Raw genomic sequence first — 22,411 nt, forward strand, 5'->3', positions numbered from 1 at the left:
TTCCAAATTCCACGTCCCTTACCCTTTGAACTATTGTATTGAATTTTTAAGGACACTGCCATATGATCTGTATGTTGTATTTGTGCCGGTCTGATATCACAACTTTTAATATCATTTATACAATTTTCGATCAGAAAGAAATCGAGCCTACTAGCTTCTCCAACATATTTTCTTCTCCATGTAAATTGTTTTTTATGAGTGTTACGTATCCTCCATATGTCAATTAAGCTGTTATGTTTAGCTAAGAGCTTAAATCCGTACGTGTTTCTAAACACCCTGTTCTGATTTTTTGATATTCTATCAGTTTTATCATTTGTTTCATTAAAGTCTCCACCTGCAATTATCATACCTTGTTTAAAAGCATTAAGTTCGTTGTTAAGTTTTTTAAAAAATACATTTCTATTCTTTTCATCATTTGGAGCGTACAGATTTAATAAAGTATAGAAATTGTCTTCTAGTTCTAAATTGAGCATGACATATCTACCTTCATTATCTGACTTACTGTCTATTATAGATATTGGTGATTTTTTACTAATCATAATACATACTCCTCTACTATTTGTTTTCCCAAGACTATGAAAAATCTTTGCGAAATCTTGTATTTCACTGTTGATTTGTTTAAATAAATCGTCAGAGAAATGTGTCTCTTGTAAAAAAGCTACTCCAAAATTTTGATGTTTTAACCATTCGTATAGTCTAAATCGTTTTTCTTTGTTACGTAGTCCCTGTACATTTAATGTCAGTACATGTAGTACATTCATAGCAAAAGTTTCATTTTATATCATTATTTTTTCGTTTTCTTGTTGTCTTTCCCTTCAGTAGGTGTAGGTGGGGATCGATGTTTAGATTTACTTCTATCCCTTGCCCTATTTGGCGTCATTTGAGTAGATCTTATACTTTATATTTAAGTCATTTGTTTTAGATTTTTAACGGAAAGTTTGTTTGAAATAATAATATTCGCAAAAAATTAACACTTTTTGGAGAAACCGAAAACGAAACATTGCTCTTTGTTATCTTATTTCACACAGTTACGGGTTTTGGCCACAATTTTAACCCCCCCCCCCCCAAAAGAAAAGGGGGTCCCCTTGCCACATACCTAAATATTTCTTATAGGCCCTTTATGCCTTTTTAAAAAATACAAAATAGATAAAAAGCACATATAAAGAGTTATGTACCTAGACCTTTAACACTACAAAATTTGAAAAACATTCCTCTGCTCATTTCTTGATTAGATTAATAGTATAATTTTCATACTGACGTGAGATTTATTTTCTTGAAAACAGATTTTGATGGACTAAAATGGCTTTGACAACGAACAATGAGTCATCGAAGACCCATGGCAGGGTAAGTACTACTCTGATGATGTAGATGCGACGCGGTTATGTTCATTGACATAGTTTAAAATTAGGATTCTTAACCTATCATGACGGGAGGTTATACGTTCATCATGTCCACATTTATTTCACCGGTTATGTCAAAATAAGTATGATCCAGTAGTCTATTCCTGCCACCATTTATATATAGGATATTGGGTTTGCTCAAAATATTTGGCATGTTATCGATTTTGTCCACACTTTAAAACCATTTTCAAAATATGCTATATGTATAATCTTATAACAGATGTTTTTCAAACAAAATGAAATCCGGGTAATAGCATTTCATAGGCAGAAATGTAGCGAGGGAAATTAAAAACAATAATTTGCCCTAATTGACCATAAATTTAAAATTGATCATAGACACCATAATAAAACAACAGTTACTGATAGATTGTTTTGTTAACTAACATATGTACTCTGAAATTATTGCATTTTTATTCCAGCATTTTCCCAAACAGTACAAAAAAGCCTAACAACTAGATATGCTCTTTGGTGAAACAAATAGTTTCTCTTTTCATATCAGAAATTAAATAATTATTGGAAAGAAGTATATTTTCGTCAGCAACTTAAACGTAAAATATACAAATTAAGATTATCCATCTCTCTTATGTAAACAACTATTTCAAATTGAATTAAAATGATTAAAGAAGGAAACAGAGTTACATTTGATTTTCAAATAAAATATGTAAAATTTAAAAAAAAAACACCAGCACCACAAAGGCTACAATCTTAATTTTTAGCAATCAGACGGCTTTATTTCGAAACAATGGCAACAATGTATTTAAAACTGTTACTATCTCATTCGGCATACCCCATAACCCATATGTACCAATTTTCACTAATATCTAATAATATCTTAATTTCAACCAATCAGAGACCTCCATTTTGTTACCATGACAACCAATCTTTTAAAACGTGATTCCATGTTATTCAGCATACTTTATAATCCCTATATACCAATTTTTACTTAAATCTGACATTTATCTCAATTTCAACCAATCAGAGGCCTCCATTTTGTTTCCATGGCAACCAATCTTTTTGAAAGTAATACCATGTTATTCAGCATACCTCGTGACCTCTATAAAACAATTTTCACTTAATTCCGACATCATTTAAATTGTCAGCCAATCAGAGGCCTCCGTTTTGTTACCATGCCAACCAATATTTTAAAATGGGTTACCATGATATTAAGCATCTAAAATTATTACTGTACACTGATTTTCACTTATATCAGACTCTGGAATCATAAACTGGAAATGTATAACTAGGTATACTAACAAAAAAGTAGTCCGTTGCTACATGCACTCTCTATTTTTAAGTCACTCAAAAACTGTTTTCCCGGATTTTAATTTTGAACCTAATTTACATATAGACAGAAAATGTCATGGGAGTATTTTTAATTGGGGTAACATTGTGGACAAAACCAGTAACAGGGTGATATGAAATGACAAAGAGCAATGTTTCGTTTTCGTTTTTTCCAAAAAGTGTTACTTTTTTCATAAAAAATATCATTTCAAACAGAATTTTCAGTTACAAATCTAAAAGAAATGACTTAAATATAAAGTATACGATCTATTCAAATGATTTATGAATAAAATATGTAGAATATTTAACAAAGGCTAACCTTTTTATGGCATGTTTGCGCAGGTAGTTTTAATGAAAATGACTACAATGAATTCAGACCCTTTGGGCCTTTTTAAAATCACAAAAGGAAAAAAGAAGTGTCATTTTAAAGGGACAACTAGTAGTACTTTCAATATGCAAAGAAAATTGGGCTGTTGGCAGTTTCTATGGGATTTTTAACATTAGCTTGAACACCACCTTTTTAAAAGTTTACTTTCCCATTCATCGACCATTCATATTTACTATGCAAAGGATTTATACAGTCGACACAGTAAAGTTATCGTGTCAAATTAAGGTCAGCGTTTACACGTGGTCATTTCGTCTCTAGTCACATTCGTTACTTTACAGTATAGTGTTGTTTGTTATATTGATGTTAATTTCTGTCAATCAGAAAGAGTAATTCTTCTTTCTGTTTGTTTTCAGTTCTTCTCTTTGTTTCATCATCATTAAATAAACCTCATACATCAAGCTATGGAATCGGGTGTTTACTTTAGTATTTCGCCCAACCCTCGTATCAGGATACTAACAGTAAATATCCATAAAGTAGGAATATTTATAAATATTAGAACATAAACATATACATGTGGGATAAGTAGATACCAATATGGAAATATATAATACACATCACTTAACTCTATGATCGCACTTGCATGATATACAATATAGAAATCGTTTTATGTAAGTGAACAAAGGCATGTCTAGATATTTACAAGGCTTAATCTTTTATGCTAAATTCCATGATCACTTAAAACAGGATTTGAAAAAGAATTTAAACTACTTTAAGAATGGCAAAAAAGAGAAGAAAATGTCCTGAATAATATCTACAACAATTGTTACCTACACAACATACAGAATGTATACATGTGTGTCCACTTGCCGAGACTCATCCATGCATGTTCAGCACTTTTAATTTCAAATCGATGGAAAATTTGAGGTCGCAGCAGATCATCATCAATCATTTTCTGAAAAGTATAATATTACATATAAAAAAATCAACATTATTATGTTTAAATATTAACGTATTTGTCTAAGTAATTTGAATGACTTCCTCAGGCTACATAGCCTGTTTAATTATATTTTTTAATGAACTGTTTAATTTATAATAATTGTTCAAAACTGATAGTGATATATAGATATGTTTGTATGCACAGTAATCTTGGATTTTGTTGTATTCTCCTGCATTCTGCAAGTATTGTAGTCTCCAGACCTATTCTGGTGTGATTATGATATACCCGAAATCATAAAATAATGTTGAAATAACGTCTTTTAAATTGGATTATTTTCATGATCTAATACCCGTTAGTTTCATAGAAAGGTGGGGTTGCAAAATCCGCCCACGCTCCGAGATTTTTTCAAATTTCGCAGCATGGAAGGTCTAGGTGCATTACTACTATGTATCTTTTTTTTTGGATTTATTTTGTAATTTTTTAAAAAGGCAAAAAGGGCCTAAAATTATGTTTTCTAACAATGCTTTGGCAAGGAGACTCCATGTGTCCACCTTTTGAACATGTTTTTATTATTATTTATTTCAAATTATTTTTGTTAATGAAAGATAATTCATTCTTTATTTTTTATTGATTTATAATGCTATTCAATAATTATTTTTACTGCAAATTGGTATTTCAAGTATAGTTTTTCAAATTTTTGGCAGGATAAAAATTAAGTGCATTGAGTTTGCTCCAAATATTGGCACATTATCGATTTTGTCCACACTTTTAAACCATTTTAAAAACATGCTATAGCTATAATCTTGATACAAATACTTTACAAAAAATGACATCCGGGAATATAGCATTTTAAAGGCTGAAACGTAGAGAAAATGTTGTCCTAAGTGTCTGTTAATTCAAGATTGACCATAGGTACTATAATTAAAACAACAATTAGTGATATAATTTTGTAAACTTGCATATACATTGTAAAATTACAGCATTTTTATTCTTGCATTTTCCCTAACAGTTCAAAAAGCCTAACAAACTGGATATGTCCTTGGGTGAAACAAATAGTTTATTTTTAATATCAGAAATCAAATAATTATTGAAAGAAATATATTTTCGTTAGCAACTCAAACAAAAAAGGCACAAATCAAATTATCCTTCCCTCTTATGAAGATAAAAAATATTTGAAATTGAATTTAAAAGGATTAAAGAGCGAAACAGAATTACATTTGATTTTCAGATACAATATGTTTAAACTAAAAAAAATGCCAACACCACAAAGGCTACAATCTAAATTGTGACCAATCAGTGGGCATTTATTTCGTTACTATGACAACAAAGTATTTCAAAACTGTTATTATTTCATTCAAAATACCTCATAACCCCTATATACCAATTTTACTGAAATCTAACAATATTTAAATTTCAACTAATCAGAGTCCTCCATCTTGTTTTCATGGCAATCAATCGTAATAATTATTTCAAACAAAATTTTCTGGTATAAATTTAAAAGAAATGGCTCAGATATAAAGTATACGATCTACTCAAATGATTTGTAAAGAAGAAATGTAGAATATCTAACAAAGGATGACCTATTTTGGCATGTTTGCACAGGTAGTTTTAATGAAAATTAATATAAAGATATCATGCCTTTTGGGCCTTTTTAACGTAGACCGTCCCTTCTGTGACGCCATACGTTTGTAACGTCGCTATCCGGAACCCGGCAAACGTACCCATCTATTTTAACTCGCTTCTGACATCGGCATTCGAGCAAATAGTTTACTTGAAGTGTATCAATCTAAAAAGTGTGGTAATCGGTAAATTAAATATAATTTTGAAGATCCATGTATGAAATAAAGACCAAGATTCATAGTAGTCGCTAAACAGTCAGATGGGATTCACATGGATTTACGGGGACCCACAATGAAAAAACTTTGCGTCAGTACTAACAAATGATTGGCCGTTATCATTATTATTGTATACCTATCTTTTCGTAGAATAGAAATAAATTTTCACAGTATATGGATGCCGAAGGAAGTTAGTAGTGTTTTGAATGGAAACATTCGAGATTCGAGCTTCAATAGACACTCATTGTAAGATACCGTTATACTAATTTTCGTTTTTCATTTTTCATTTTTTTTTTTTATCAAAATCTTTGCTTATAATTTGAAAGATGCTAGTACTGAAAATAGTACAGAGCAACGTATTTGCCTCGGAAAAAGCGGACGTATTTCCTGCCAAATTAGACTGAATGAAAGTTTGAGGTCAGGCCTAGCTTGGCAATTGGTTTGATATATTTTATATAATAAATAAAGAAAATAATTTCGATATATTATTATTGTCTTATCTTGTATGCTCCAATATTATAATAGATAAAGAAAACTAAGAAGGGTAAATTAATAACATAAAACGTTGAAAGGTGCTACGGATTCGCCTATTGAAACGTTTTAAGGCCAAAATTTAAGGGGTACTAGAAAGCAAATCGGTCATATTTTGAAAAATAATGTGGTGAGGTATACTTTTTATTGACTTTTCTTATTGCAAATATGTCAATCATTATGGAAATTCTAACGAATCGATTTTTCGTCAGATCATTTTTTCAGAAAAAAAAAAGAAAACATGACTATTTTGATGCAATTTTTTCACTGAAATTGGGTCCGGGTTTAATTTAAAATAACCATATTTCGTTTTATTGTGGAAAAACCCAGCTTATATGATATAGTTATGAATTGTATATCACCTACTGAAGGTCTGAACATGATATGGGCATATTCTTTATATGTTAAGGGATGTTACAGGGAGGAAATATTATTTATATAAAAATCATTAAAATCCGGAATATTAAGTCATTAGTACATACAACACTGAAAGAAAAAAAAAGCTGGTGACATATGATTTTTATGTGATTTTTGTGATCAAGGTATACCGTAAATCAAAATATCAAAAAATGAACGAAATCTTTCAAAGGAAACCAGAAGAGACGGTCTACCTTAAAATCACAAAAGGAAGAAGTAGCGTCATTTTAAAGAGACAACTAGTAGTACTTGCGATATGCAAAGTTTTAAGAAAATTGGTCTGTGGGCAGTTTCTATGGGATTTTTAACTTTAGCTTGAACACAATCTTTATGACGTTGTGACGTTATGTAAATCCCAAAAATATCCATTTGAAAATATCGCCTCAACGTTTGGGATCTATGCCAATCGATCGTAGAGCAAATTTCGGTTGTTTCGTCGATGTTAGAGAAAAATATTAAAAAGATTTAAAAGATTTCTCACACTGACAGGCGTTTTAGAAAGACCATACGTGGATTGATAAATAATTATATCAAAGTGGTAATTCTGGAAGAAAATACATAAAATGCTACACTTTTGACACCAAATACTACATCGCAGGATCAACAATGCGATAAGGTTTGTGTCGTGTTAAAACTAAAATTCATGATCTAACCTAATGAAAAATTCTATCCCCTAAATATATATATATAAATCGTAGTTAAAAGGTTTATATTTTCAAATTCACCAGAACTCTTTCCTTACTCGATACTCCCCGTGGGAAATTATGACATGCATCACAGCTCTAGTCTAATATGATATAATATTACACAAGCAATGTATATTTTTGTTTTATATACATGCTTTTGTAACCATAAATTCCCTTTTGTAACTATATTTATTAAAGGGTCTACTCTGGTGAAAAGTCTTTGTTTGTTTGTTTGATTAATTAACGTCCTATTAACAGCTATGGTCATGTAAGTACGGCCTCCCATGTATGCGGTGTGTTGCGTGTATATTCGTGTTGTGTCTTCTTGTATAGTGGAACTATTGCCCTTTTTATAGTGCTATATCACTGAAGCATGCCGCCGAAGACACCAAGCAACACACCCCACCCGGTCACATTATACTGACAACGGGCAAACCAGTCGTCCCACTCCCTGTAATGCTGAGCGCTAAGCAGGAGCACAAACTACCACTTTTATAGACTTTGGTGTGTCTCGGCCAAGGGACAGAACCCAGAGCCTTCCTCACAGGGGCGAACGCTCATCTCAAGGCCAAAAGTGAGGCGGTGCCAAGGGAGGCATTAGGAAAGATAAAGTCAGTTAGAAAGAAGAGAAAAGATAAGATCCTAAATTTAGTCGCCTTTTACGATCATGCAATAGGGGCAGCAGGTACAATTCTAACGCCCTACCTGCAGGGCAGGGTGAAAAGTCAAAATATTCTAATGACTAACTTTTTTTCTAATATAGATTTTTGGAAATAGGAATTCCTACCAAAGTTAAAATGTAATAAAAATAATATGGTGGTCAAAGATAGATATTTGCTCCTAAATGAACATAGACACCTTTGTCTGATGTTTTACTCTCTTTATAAATTAAAGGATGACTGCTACCTGCAATATAATATAATTATTAGTTACCTTCTCTCCCAGGGACAGGTTTTTTTGAGGAGCAAAATAAACTAACATTTAAATAATTTTTATCAGATTCAACGATTCACAGAAAAAGTTCTGATGGCTAACTTTTTCTAGAAAACAAGTTGCTGTTTCAAAAACTATCATAAAAATAGGGGGTCAGTGAGCTTGATATTTTTGTTTCGATACAAAATTTATTATTTTTTAGCATTTTTTGCAAACATTTCAAATCACTTGATCTTAACTAAAATGTAAAAAATAAAAAAATAGACATCGTTTATATGCTTTTGCATGGTTTGTGTGTGATTATGGATTATCGGAAGACTGATGCGTGACTATGACTCTAGGAAAAAAAGTATACTATTGTGAAAAAATTAACTTTAATCGAGATGGGGGTAAAAAATCCAATATGGCGACTGTCGTCCCTTTCTCGGTTTGATAGTAAATATCCCGATTTTTTAAATAATTTTTCAAATCTCGTATTTTTTTTAAAAAGTCATATATACTCACCAGTCCATCCTCCAAACACAAAAAATGTATGACAACATCCATTTTCATTGAGTTGGCCCCTTGTGAATGTAATTGGAGATCACATCTTGTTTTCACGACCTGACCATATGTACTCATTTCATTGCTTGATAGACGTAAATATCTCGGATTTCGGAAGTACTGCCAACTTCATTTTGAGCTCATATTTGTACATGTACAATTAAAACCTATGCATTGTAAGTATTGAAACTCTCAAAATGTTGATGGTGAATGAAATGAAAAGTTCTTCTTGATTGGTGAGTATAAAATTACGGCATTTGTAACTTTAATATTTTCTATTACTGCAGGGTATCCAAACAGACAGATACTGCGTCGATGAAGTTAGTTTTGAACAAGTTGATGACGTGTACGACAAGTCCGAATTTCTGTCGGAACAGTCGCATCTCGATCTTGTGGGAGAAGCTTCAAACAGAATGAAGGAAGAGCTATCATTTGTCAGGAAAAACCTTAGACTGGTAATAAAGCTGAAAATGAGTAGCCTCGTTCCAGGTGAACGCTTGAAATATATTGAAATAAAAGCTGGAAATGGTGACAACGAGATCATATGTTTTTACGACAACAAGGAAATGAGATGGGTGTACACAAAACGAACAATGCTTTGCAAAATGTGTGATATCGCTTTGAATGTAAAAGCAATAGCAACATCTGCACTAGGAACATTGAACGCAGTTACGTCTATTGCACAATCCACACTACCAAGTTTTGTTTGGTTGGGGTTTAAGTGGTGTGCTGAGAAATTAAGTGAGAAAATAAAAAATACGAAAACTCTCGATAAATGAAATGCTTGCATTCACGAAATGAAACATAGAACAAACATTATAAAAGTCCAAAATGTTTGGGAAACATACGTACAGGGCCAGGCACCATAAAACTTTCTCAGACAGATGCTTTACTCAAGTCTATGTAAAATCATACACTTGAGTAAAAAAAGTCTGAGAATAGTTTTTATGGTGCCGGGCCCTAAGTGATATATTACCAATAATGCAAGGCCGGGCTTTTTATTTCTTTTTTATGATTGTTTATTATTATCTAGTTAATTAGAACCAGAGATTTAAACAGTACAAGCTAAGTTATCTCAATCTCTGCTTGAGCAGATGGATATGTGTCGCGGGAAACGCGGTAATTACGTTGTTATATCTATATACTGTAAATTATTCTATAAGTTATAATACATGTGTGAAAACCACTCCAGTTATTACTAAAAGTCCTGCAATATACGACAAGTTACGTTAAAAACACGTGAAATTGTTGTTCGCTTGTGGCTGCAGCGATACCTGTGTGACGTTAATAGGCTTCCATATATTTGTTACGAAAATGTGTATCTGTGATATCTAGGTCAGGTTATTGCAATCAGCTGTGTCAGTTACGATTGCCGTTTAAATGTATTATATGTAAATCTTTGGCTCTATTTAGTAGAATAATATACCTGAGCTATCTTCATCTTATCAAAGTAATAGTCGCTAACTCATATTTACATCTAGGTATCATGTAATGCTGTCAGTAGTAATTTAATGGTCCTCTCCTGGGCGCTGACATCTTTGTTTATGATTTGTAATACATTATATATATATGTGTAACGAAGCTGCGGTGCGCTTCGTTGCTATATTTTCCGGAAATTATATTAACCGAGACTTTGACGGGATTTTGCCGTGCTCGAGATCTCGGGACTGCGCCGAGACTTTCAGTTTTCTACCGGGCCTTGAGAGGTGAGGGTTGTGTTTTTGAATCCTATGTAATTTTTATATATTTGTCGCCCATCCTTTCCCTAATTTGCTGTTATCGTATAGTATGGAAATGCATTAACATTACTGTGTGTGTATTTTTCGCTGTCAGTCGATATTTTTGCTATATTTTTGAGTTTGAAATACTTGTGAAATTGTGCAATGTCGGACTAGGCATGTCTCGCTTTTAGACGGGTTTCGATAGTATTTAAAAGTCTTCACTCTTGAGTTGAGAGCCGTTGGTAGGGTGGAAAAGAGTGGGAGCCTCCTGTGTTGAGTTTCGGGGTTAACCGTTAAGGAGATATTTTGAGAATCTTCGCTGGAGAACGGTGTTTGTGAAATTGGAGGTTAAACTATCGATAATCGGCCCGGTGTGTAGCGCCACGTGCTCGGTCTTTCATTGATGGGTAGGAGTTCATTCTGATAGCGAAAACGTGAGAATATTAGCAGCAAAACTGTCCATTACACACTACTTCCCACTGGAGCCACGCGGGTATTTTCTTGTTGTCGCCTTTACACGTGTTAAATATGGATAAACTGTAAAATGAATTTGATGTCGTCCATTGTCCATACTCACTGGTACCTTTGAATATTGTAGCGAGACATAGGAATCTGCAAGCTAACGCGGCAGTCGAACCCAGGGCAAAACAAATTAATTGTATCATTCTTACCCTACGCTAATGACTCCGGTCGTAGCGAAACAAGTCGTTACAGTTTGGCGCCCAACGTGGGGGCCCTAATTAACTAATTAATTGAATTTTTGACTGTTGACTTACTTACTCGTTTAGTTACTACGCGGTGTGACGAATCCCTGTGGTTGTGAAATCGGTTGAGTGGTTACGCTTGAGTGTATAATTTCTCAGTGTGAGCTATTTATAGCTTGCGTTGAGTTAATCTATTCTATTCAAGATTTAGTCTGGTTAACTTGATTATTGAAACCTGTGTAGGCGTTTAACATTAGTACTGGTGAGAATGTGGACAGTGCGGATTTGGGAAATGAAATATAGGCTTTACAGTCCTGTGTAAAACTTTCATTGCGAATGCTCATGGGAGGTGTCGTGCAACAGGACATGGGGGAAGGATGGGCGACAATATTACTGGGGAGGCCGCTCATAGATAAAGGGGACTAGGTAGGATTTATTGTAGTAACTGATATGGGGTTAGAGTGAGGTAAATTCCGAAACTGATAAGGCCAATACTGAAAATATAAACTTGTAATTAAGATATAAGAAGGGTTGTTATTGTCTAGTATTATTGATATTACAATTTGATAGGACTAACATTTGTTGTTCAACTTGTTTTTCATGTTTGCTGTGTACTGGTGCCCCTGACCTGGGGGGGAGGAACTAATGAAGAGGACCCAGGCCCCTGTGTCATTGCTGGTGCCACAACGTCAAAGCGGTTTTGGGGAAATGTGTACGGCCCTGCCTGGACCCAGACGTCCTTACTGCTATTCCTGGAGTACAAAGTGAGATATAGAGTGCCCGGAGGAACTTGAGGTGATAACTATCGGGACATTGGGGTGTTGCTTCTGGCCATGGTAACAAAACCCCCAGTACTTGATTCCAGGGAATTTCAATGTTACACAAGGGGAACATTATAGTTTGGGCCCGATCGGGCAGGGTGATAACCCCGAACAGCGCAGCACAGGGGTCTGGAGGACACCGTGTCGACCCCTGAATATCCCTTCCCCCAGGGGGCATCAGAACTACTGGATAGTGTGCATAGTGAACGTTCAAATTTCAATGTATTGATGAGTATTCCTGAAATGTTCATATCTGTTTTATATTTTTTTTTTCGTTTTGTTATTGGTAGGCTAAATATGGCTTTAGTCATGTAGTGTTAGGTATGATTTTTTTTTTTTGGGGGGGGGGGGGGGGTTGTTTGTAATATTGTCTATATAATGAGGGTTGTTATGTAGGTGAACTGGTGGTATGTAATGTTAAGTGTAATTGGTGGGGGCGACCAGGGGCATGTAGATAGGACTGTAGGTATAATTGTAGTTAGTTATAGGGAGAATGTCCAGGTGGTTAGGGGTGTCTCTGGTGGTAAGAGTTGAGACCAACACCTAGAGATAACCCTAACAAGGACTTCTCCTATTCAAAATTGTTGGGGTGGGTATTTTTGGCTGTTAGGTATTCTGGCCACTGTGGGGACTATGGTTCTGGTGGTTAGAGTTGATACGACCAACACTGGGGTCTTGTACTCACGTGGTCAGACTTAATTACCTTGGGAGGTATATAAGTAACGGGGAAAGTCTCTGGTCAACCCCAAATTTTCATTCGAGCTGGGTTAAGTAAAATCGTAAGAGTGGCTTCCCCAGTCTTGTAGGATCGTTTAGGGCCCGGTGGAAAACTTTGTTTTGTTAATTGTATGTTTTTGTATTTGTACTTTTTTTTCTTCCATAATGTCATATTTTTTTTTCCTTTAGTTCTAAAGTCGTGTAAAAAGGAGGTGGTGTCCAAGGCAGAAAGAAAAATTATCTATGGGTACTCTTCTGATTTTGGAATTGTCAAATAAGTATAAAGGAAATTTAACTTGGTTAAAAGACTCTTGAGAAATTGTTCTGGATTTTTTTTTATAAAATGCTGGAATCTTGTGAAACCCACAAAGTTAATGACTGCAAGAGATTATTACATTTATCTATAATCTTAAAGTTTTCGTGTACGGAGTTCCGAGACATGCAGCTTAAACTTTTTCTGCCTTGGAAAATTATTCAACTCTCATAGTTATGTTTAATGGTGTCTAACTTTGCACAGTGGAAAATGTAACGCGTGCGAATATATATGTTAGGGGTAAAATCAATTGCTGATTGATGTCCATTTCACAATAACAATTATTATAGTCTCACTATTGTAATACTCGACAACATCTTCTAATATACATTTATTGAAAAAGTAAGCAAGGGTGCCTGCTACAATTCTTTTAGCACACAATTTATGGCGCTGAATTTCTCCAGTATGCTACGAGGTCACCCTTGGCATTGTACATAAGGTCAATGGTGGTAGTACAAATGTTATATATACGAGGCATTCTGCAGTTGATTCGCTAGGAGCTGGTATAAACACGTATACCCAAGAGAAAGGAAATACAACAAGAAAAGGAATGTACAAAATCAACCATGGCCACTAAAAGTCTATATATACAATTAATCAATACTATAACAGATGTGATTGATTGTATCTAGTACGTGAAAAATATAGTGTTATTACAGGTGTAGCCTGAGTATTTTATACTTTTGCTAGACCTCAGCTCTACTATCACTTACTACCGAAGGGGCAACGTAATCTCATGTGACACTTATACTTGAGCTCTGGGGGTTTTCTTAGATTGTCGTATGACCACGAAACCTAACTTTTAATACAATAGGGTGGGTGTTTTGGGGATGTTTGCGGGTACGTACCAGTGGGGTTTAACCGAAATAAAGGATGTTGTAATAAATTAAATAAACAACAGATCAGGAAATATTACTTGTGTAATTGGTTTCAAATGGAAATTTGTAGATTGGCACAGGATTCCTTGATGAAATATAATGCTTTCGTTGTTTTAAACCTTTGATGCACTAGCATTGTGGTTATTTAGCAAGAATATTAGTATTGAACGTCGTAGGGATAATTAATCGGTGATACTTGTACATGTTCTATACTTGTGATGTGATATAATTGTGTACTGCCATTGGGATGATTGTTATATTTTTTTATTCCCAATTCCACTTCATAGAGAGTCCACCTCCTTTGTTTTTGGTACCTTGTTGTAAAATTGTTTATTTTGTTGTTATGATTGTGATTTTGTTCAGTGAGGGATTATTTAAAGATAATGACATGTTCTATCTCCTGTTTAGAATGGCCGCGGTATGTTGATGCATTTCCGTCCTCTGTAATTGTAGGAAGTTCTTACATTATTTTTTTTTTATTTTTTTTTCTTGCAGTAGGTTGTTAGTGGCTGCGGGTCGCATCCTGTCTAGGTGGTTGGGGGGACAATATACAAACTTGTTTTTTTTTTCGTTTTTTTTCCTTAGCTGACCTTTCCTTATTAAGGCATGTTTGTCTTTGTGCAAAATTTTTGGTTTTATTTTTTTTCTCGGATTATCTCCCTTTATTAAGAGATGTTCGACTTTGTGAACTTAATGTTTTTCTTTCCCTAAATTACCTCCCCTTGATTGGTTCTTTAAAATTTAGTTTGGTTTAGTTTGTTTTTTTCTCATTCTATTTTTATTCTAGTTCGAGTTCGTGAACTGGATACTTCCAAATTCGAAATTTGTGCATCTTACTTTTGGCTTTAAATGTTTCAACTTTTGTTAGGGACTTTTTGGTTTATTTCTTTCTTTTTTTTTTCCAAATTATCTACCTTGAATCAGTTCTACAGCTACGGGTCGCAGCCTGTCTAGGTGGTTGGGGGGTATGTAACGAAGCTGCGGTGCGCTTCGTTGCTATATTTTCCGGAAATTATATTAACCAATGACTTTGACGGGATTTTGCTGTGCTCGAGCAAGTAAAACAGAGGAATTTCCGTGCAGACTTCATGATGGGATAGTGTAGGTAGGCATCCTTCATCCTCTCTCTCACCGAAACTATGATACCCAATGCAGTCTCTATCGTGAAGTGAGAAAAATCTACGTGCCTGTTCAAGGCACTAGGATCTATGATGGGACATCAAGCTACGGACTTCTTGTGGACCAGAAGCATTCTGAAATAGAAAGTCGAGTGTGCAGTCTACCAAACGTACTTCCTCGACAGCGCCCTTTAGAAGCATGGTCCTCTCTTCCTCCTGGATGGTAGGTGTCTTCTCTGGATCCACTGGAGGAGGAAAGGAGATAGGCTTTATCGCCAAGAGCGAATCCTGTAAGAGGGAATGCCTAACCACCCCCCCACCCCCACCCCCACCCCACCCCCTTGACTCCTCTCTTGCAGGAAGGCAGATAGTTAACCTCTTACAGGAAACTCAAGACAAGGAACATCGAGACCTTCCCAGGTGAGAGAATCGTTTCCTAACCCGTACCCTAATCTCGATAGGACCAGAATCTGAGATTGGAGGAGTGGAGTCCTCCAGATCAGACACTTTGTCTGCAACGACCAAAAAGAGTCAGGGGATCTTCTTCTTGCCTACAGGAGGTTTTTTACCCTTCCTTCCCTTGTTGCCTTTGAAGTAAGGCTTCAGCTGCACACCAGACTGGCGAGCTGAAATTTATAACCTTCTTCTCAGGTGGTCCTGACCCCTGCGAAGTACTGACCATCACGGTCTCCATTCTTGTCAAAAGAAGGGCAGAAGCGACAGAGTACTCATTCAAATCCTTCTGAACAAAGGAAAGAGTTCCTCCAAAAGGAGTAGAGCCAGAGAAGGGGGCAGTTAACTCGTCTAGGCAGTTTTTCAAAACAGAAAAAACGCCCTGCTAACAAGACATTAACGAGCAATGACACCTGTAACGAAGCCAAAGCTCTAAACACCCTGTATAGGACAGAGATAACTATGTCCTGAATATATGCCTGCTCTGTCTCGGATATATATCTGCGTTTGGGCACAAGATTATAGTTGTTTAAATGTTGAATGTTTAATGTGTGGGTTGAGCAATACATGTAGATGTAAAATATGTAAAGAAATTTTAGAATTCTGTGAAGTCAGTTTCTGACAAGGGGAGGTAATCAAGATGGGAATTTTATGAAATTTTTGGTAAGTTTCAACACAAGATGGAACCTCCACCCAAGAGTTTAACAAGATGATAGATCTTAAAAAGATATTTACATGTATGTGAGATGACCTTCTTCAAAATTAGTGATGGGTGATCAGACTTGACAACTTCATTTAAACTAGACATTGGCAAACGTTAATATTGTCGCCTTTGGGAAATCATTTGGTTCTGCAGTCTCTATATAGACAAACCGTCAGCAGGTCTACATACGACAGAATCTGTATGCAGAGACGGAGCAGTATAGAGAGACGGAGCAGTCTCTCCATCGTGTGATGCCCCTTGGAGCTAAACACATCATATCCACTTAGTAGGAAATCTAAATATCAAATAGTTCATCAAATAGCTAATAACACATTTTGAACCATTTTTATTCCAATAAGCAAATGGAAATCGAATAAGTAATCAGAAAATCGACTACGTTATGGAATAAGGAACTTCGAGAAAATATTAAACATTCATGAAAACAGCAGGAATTAGTATACTATGGGGGTTACACTTGAAAACGGGTGAAGTCAGTACATTGTTAGGGTCACACTTGAAAACAGGAGGAGTCAGTACACTGTGGGGATCACACTTGAAAACGGGATGAGTGTGTTTATTGTGAGGGTTACACTTGAAAACGGGAGGAGTCTGTATATTCTGGAGGTCACACTTGAAAACGGGAAGAGTCTGGTTATTGTGGAGGTCACACTTGAAAACGGGAAGAGTCTGGATATGGTGGAGGTCACACTTGAAAACGGGTGGAGTCTGTATATTCTGGAGGTCACACTTGAAAACGGGAAGAGTCTGGTTATTGTGGAGGTCACACTTGAAAACGTTTTCAAATGTGACCTCCGCAATATCCAGACTCCTCCCGTTTTTAAGTGTGACCTCCACAATATCCAGACTCCCCCGTTATGAAATGTGACCCTTACAATATATAGACTCCTCCCGTTTCAAGTGTGACCCCAACAATATACAGACTCTTTCCGTTTTCAAATGTGATCCTCCCAATATACAGACTCTTCCCGTTTTTAAATGTGACCCCCACAATATCCTGACTCTTCCCGTTTACAAATGAGACCCTCACAATATACAGACTCTTCCTGTGTTCAAGCGTGACCATCACAGTATGCAGACTTTTCCCGTTTTCAAATGTGACCTCCGCAATATCCAGACTCTTCCCGTTTTCAAGTGTGACCTCCACAATATACAGACTCCTCCTGTTTTCAAATGTTACCTCCACAATATAAGATTCCTTTCGTTTTTAATTGTTTTTCATTCGGTTTCTGATTCCTAGGTACCGATTGACATTATTTATGGTTTCAAATGCATTATTATATATCGCAATGATCTAGTTAAGCCTTCAATTCCTTATTAAGGGCCTATTACTTATTCGGTTCTCTGATTCTTATTCGATTTCTTCCTGATTACTTATTGGATTCCTAGGTATAAATTTACATAATAAATGGTTCAAAATGCATTATAAGCATTACAATAAGCTACATATGTACCTACATCCAATTTTTAGTCCCTACAATCATTCGATGTAAGAATCCTATCTCCCGTACCGTATGCCATCTCTTTCTCGACAAGAGTAACATAGAGTGGTATCCCTTCCTCCTTTATGGGGCCACAAAGGCACAATGTCTGGGGAGGAAAGGGAGAACAGAAGCGTGGGACTCCATAAAGTTATGGTAAATATTGCATCATGAACATTGGTTTTACATTGAAAAACATTCATTTCTTTTCAGTATTATGTTACCATAAGTTAAGTATGCGAATTTTTATTATAGTGGAGAGTCCTAATTCAAGCAGCTTAGTCAAACGGCAAAACCTAGAGACAAGTCCCAGGTAGGAAAAATAAAAAAGATTAAATGAATCCACACGTGGAAAGAGGTGTATCATAGTGATAGTTAAAGACCATATAGGGATTGGATTTCGTTTTTATGTTAACCATGCTTGTATGGAGCAATTCCTCTAAGAATATATTCTATGGGGCGCGTTAGCGCCTCATATTGAATATATTCTTAGAGGAATTGCTCCATACAAGCATGGTTAACATAAAAACGAAATCCAATCCCTATATTTACACTCACACGACTTTTTATTTATATTTTATGCAATAAAAACGTCATTTGAAAGTGACGTAATTATTCAATAAAAGTCGGTCAAAAGTGGCAGGAGCTTACTCATTTGAACAGCGAATGGTGACGCTTCACGTAAGGTAGAATTATTCATCCGCGACGACAAAAAAGTTCAATATTTTAGTGTAAAATAAACATGACAAACAAAGTAAATTTCAGAGATAATTTTATTTAATCAGATCAGAACTTTAAATATATATTCAATTTTGCTAAAAGTTAATATATAGCGTAATAACATAAAGATTTTTTACACGGCCACATGTGTGAACTCGGTGACCGTTATTGTGCAGCGAGGCGAAGCTGACGCACGCTTACACACTTTAGTTTGCCGAAGTTGGCAAAACACCGATTTTCAAGTAGCTCAATGTGTTTGAGATGTCGTCTGACTTGACGGTTTTACATCCTTGGGAGCCATGTGATTATATAATCTACGCTTAGATCCATATCGCCATCGATAGATGAAACAAATTCACTTGTGTTCGATGGATACAATGTATTTGTGGTGACGCGGAACTGTCAACGCGTGGATTATTAGCGGTGCATGTTTTATAATACACATGATTAAATACTCAAAGAACAAAGACAAGAGGATATGTTTATAACTGACCTCTATCAGAGGGTCTCACACCCGTCCACCCCAAAGGCTCGATCGTAGGACGAACAGGCACAGAGGTAATGTTTACATTTGACACCCATCATTTTTAACAAAAATGAAAGCACGTCGCCCCGGTCGGGATATTTTTCCGTTTCTTTATACAATTGTAAATTTAAAAATTGTTTGAATCATATATAAATATAAAACATGTATATATTGTTTACATTTTTCCAAAATTCTATGAAAAACAACAATATACACGTAATGTTGCGTCAAAATGTAAACAAAGCCATGTGTTTCTTTTTAAAAAAAAGTAGTCCTTTTACGTTGCACAGAACATTTCCTTACGCAAGTTCAAAGTTCAATGTTACCATGCAGTTATGGTAAACAAAATCGGCTAGTATAAGCGTATAGTGACCAAGCCTAGCAAGTGTAAATATAAATATATATAATGTTTACTGAGGAAAAACAGTCACAGACTTTGCCACCACAACCAGACCGAAGGAAATCAGAACATCAAATAGACTGACCACGCCAGTAAGAATAAACAGCAGGATGTCCTGGAATGAAGAGTCATTGAGGAGTGCCAAAGAAGCCGCAAAGGATCTAACTTCATGAGCCCTCGCCTTGCATTTCGCCCAAGACTGATCGTTTGACTGCTCATAAGCAATCTTGATCACCTGATATATCCATCTGGAGATGGACTGGGAGGATATATCCTGCTGACCCTGCTTAATAAGTGCAAGAATAGACGAGATCGAGACCTGCAGGATCACAGAGAATGATAACAACACAAAAGGAATCTCTGACCCAACTGAGACACTAGTAATGAATAGACAATAGAATAGGCATCACCCCTGTGGAGCTTACTGCCGTATTCTAGACCTGTCCAGACTGAACCCCCTAACCAAGGCAGACAAAGAGGTGGAAGAACTTAACTCCGGTTTACCATGAAAAGACAGTACACTGGCAATAATACAACTGCGATAACCTACAATAGTACCAGAGGTAAGATTGCGTTCCCTAAACAAAAAGAGAAAGGAATCCGCAATCAGCTGGACAGAGGCCTTGACCGGATCGATCTTCCTGTCGATGCACATTATAGATTTTTCAGTGTGACTGGTAGATGACAGAAGAGGAAGACCTAATTGGTTAGGCGATGCAAGCTGACACATCAGGGGGAAAGCCTGTCTAAGCAGGGCCTCCTGAGTTAGCTTCCACGCGTGAAGGTGGAGGTTCTTGGGACGGGAATGCATCGACAACAGCACCAAGCCTGGCACATAATATTGATTCTTGGTCGGAGAACCAGAGGAACATGCATCAGAAACGACAATTAGCTCCGGAAATCAGGATTGTTTCGACCACATGGTCGCAATCAGAAGGAGGGAGCAATAATACCTCCGAAACGTCCGTAGAACCCTGACCAACAGGTTGAATCGAGGGAATCCAGAGATAGTGTGTCCATAGCCAAAGCGATTTGGTCTGGAATCTAAGAGAAAAGGGTCGACAACTGTTTAGGGAAGTCGCGAAAATGTCTATGTAAGGCATACACCTGACAAACGTCCTCGAAGAACGAGGGATATATAGCTGTCATGCTGTCAGAACCGGGTGGCGGCGACTGGGGAGAGTATCCGCCAGAACATTCAACCGCCTGGAAAAAGCTTGACTAAAATAATTAACTGCATTATTACGGATATCGAGGACACAAAAACATGAAATCTTAACCCCCTGTCTCTCCAGATACACGACACAATTGTAGAGTTGTCCGTAGCAACACAAACTATCTAAGAATGCAGAATCTTCTGAAAAGTCTGACTTGGAGAGCGTTGTCTTTAATAGTGCGCCATCGAGCAATTTCAAGCCAGGCATCCCATTCCCTGCTGGCAGGGACCCAGTTTGCGTGGAGGAACAGAAAGGTCTGATGTTAAGTCTTCCCAGGGGGACCACATCTGCCAGCGCGTTGAGGTAACGTAGAAAAATGAGAAACCTACGAACCTGGACGTGGAATCAGCCGATTTTCTAACGTCTCCAACGGTGGAAAGGCAACCGTGTTCAAACAGTTTCCTAGGAAGACAAAGTCCTGAGAATGGGGCAACCTCACCTAAGACTTCTCGCTGGAAGGAATGAAGCCAACTCTGAGTAAAACACTGGTCTTCTGCTCAACAGATTACCGCTTAAAGTGGAGCATGAGATTATCATCTATTCAATGGGGTGCGAAAACCCCATTGCAGTCTGCAGTAGTTTGCTAAAAACCAAAAGAGCAGTCGTGAGTCCGAAAGGCATGGTCTGGAACTGGAAAACCTTCCCGATGCAAGTAAAACAGAGGAATTTCCGTGCAGACTTCATGATGGGATAGTGTAGGTAGGCATCCTTCATCCTCTCTCTCACCGAAACTATGATACCCAATGCAGTCTCTATCGTGAAGTGAGAAAAATCTACGTGCCTGTTCAAGGCACTAGGATCTATGATGGGACATCAAGCTACGGACTTCTTGTGGACCAGAAGCATTCTGAAATAGAAAGTCGAGTGTGCAGTCTACCAAACGTACTTCCTCGACAGCGCCCTTTAGAAGCATGGTCCTCTCTTCCTCCTGGATGGTAGGTGTCTTCTCTGGATCCACTGGAGGAGGAAAGGAGATAGGCTTTATCGCCAAGAGCGAATCCTGTAAGAGGGAATGCCTAACCACCCCCCACCCCCACCCCCACCCCACCCCCTTGACTCCTCTCTTGCAGGAAGGCAGATAGTTAACCTCTTACAGGAAACTCAAGACAAGGAACATCGAGACCTTCCCAGGTGAGAGAATCGTTTCCTAACCCGTACCCTAATCTCGATAGGACCAGAATCTGAGATTGGAGGAGTGGAGTCCTCCAGATCAGACACTTTGTCTGCAACGACCAAAAAGAGTCAGGGGATCTTCTTCTTGCCTACAGGAGGTTTTTTACCCTTCCTTCCCTTGTTGCCTTTGAAGTAAGGCTTCAGCTGCACACCAGACTGGCGAGCTGAAATTTATAACCTTCTTCTCAGGTGGTCCTGACCCCTGCGAAGTACTGACCATCACGGTCTCCATTCTTGTCAAAAGAAGGGCAGAAGCGACAGAGTACTCATTCAAATCCTTCTGAACAAAGGAAAGAGTTCCTCCAAAAGGAGTAGAGCCAGAGAAGGGGGCAGTTAACTCGTCTAGGCAGTTTTTCAAAACAGAAAAAACGCCCTGCTAACAAGACATTAACGAGCAATGACACCTGTAACGAAGCCAAAGCTCTAAACACCCTGTATAGGACAGAGATAACTATGTCCTGAATATATGCCTGCTCTGTCTCGGATATATATCTGCGTTTGGGCACAAGATTATAGTTGTTTAAATGTTGAATGTTTAATGTGTGGGTTGAGCAATA

The 22,411-nt window shown here is 36.8% G+C and overlaps 1 long non-coding RNA gene across 1 annotated transcript in view; it reads left to right on the plus strand.

Moving 5' to 3' along the window:
• LOC138332401 (uncharacterized) overlaps positions 1 to 13,544 on the plus strand; it is a 35,056-nt gene extending 21,512 nt beyond the window's left edge. Inside the window, exons 3-4 of the long non-coding RNA XR_011209835.1 lie at positions 1,284 to 1,344; positions 9,179 to 13,544. This is a non-coding gene — a long non-coding RNA (uncharacterized lncRNA). The remainder of the gene's footprint in view (positions 1 to 1,283; positions 1,345 to 9,178) is intronic.
• Positions 13,545 to 22,411: the final 8,867 nt, after the last annotated feature.

Source organism: Argopecten irradians, chromosome 9, assembly GCF_041381155.1.
Source record: "Argopecten irradians isolate NY chromosome 9, Ai_NY, whole genome shotgun sequence".
Classification (NCBI taxonomy): domain Eukaryota; kingdom Metazoa; phylum Mollusca; class Bivalvia; order Pectinida; family Pectinidae; genus Argopecten; species Argopecten irradians.